Source organism: Bombus bifarius, unplaced genomic scaffold (assembly GCF_011952205.1).
Source record: "Bombus bifarius isolate JDL3187 unplaced genomic scaffold, Bbif_JDL3187 scf7180000010027_frag, whole genome shotgun sequence".
NCBI lineage: Eukaryota > Metazoa > Arthropoda > Insecta > Hymenoptera > Apidae > Bombus > Bombus bifarius.
Genome location: NW_022885476.1, coordinates 12,501 through 13,520, shown reverse-complemented (window position 1 = coordinate 13,520; position 1,020 = coordinate 12,501).

Below are 1,020 nucleotides of genomic sequence, written 5' to 3'. Positions count from 1 at the left end.
GACAGGCAGTACGGCTTTCGCCCCGGACGATCCACAGTGGACGCGATCACAAAATTCCGCGAGATAGTCGAGCGAATGAGTGAGGAAAAGTACGTACTCGCAATCGCGCTCGACATATCAGGAGCATTCGATAACGTGTGGTGGCCCAACGTGATGCACGAGTTGAAGAGAAGAGACTGCCCCGCCAATCTATATCGACTGACGAGAAGCTACTTTTCGGACAGAGCCGTGCAAATCGCGGGGAAAAATGACACGGTCAGCAAGCCCGTTACGAAGGGTTGCCCGCAGGGGTCGGTACTGGGTCCAAGCTTCTGGAACCTAATCTTCGACGACCTGCTAGCCGAACTCATGACAAGCGCGACAGAGTGCGAACCGATCGCGTACGCGGACGACATAGTGATCCTGGTCGCAGGAAACGCGAGAACCGAACTGCAAGCGAAGGGACAAGATATAGTCACACGCGTTGCTACCTGGTGCGCCAGGAAGAAACTCACGCTGTCGGCGGAGAAAACGGAAATGATGCTCGTCAAGGGCAAGCTGGATGCGGAGAGACCACCGATCATCAAGATCGATGGCAGAAGCATAAAAATGAAACAGGCTATAAAATACCTGGGAGTGTACCTAGAAAGCGGCCTGAAAATAAACAGGCATGTACACGAGACGACAAAACAGTGCCAGAAATTATTCAACAGCCTCGCGAGAGTGGCCAAGGCGAAGTGGGGACTCGGACACGCGGCCATGCTTACCCTGTACAAAGGGCTGTACGAACCGATAACCACATACGCCGCAGCCGGCTGGAGCGACCTGCTGAAAGGGAAAGCAAAGAGCATGCTCATAAGATCGCAGAGGATGGCACTCCTCCGAGTGACATAGGCCTGCAGGACGACATCAACAGAGGCACTCCAGGTCATCGCCGGAGCCATCCCGATCGACCTCCTCATCGAAGCCCGAGCAAGGACATATCGATGGAAAAAAGGCCAGGACGATGCCCGCAGCGAAAAGGAAATCGCCAGTCAAGCA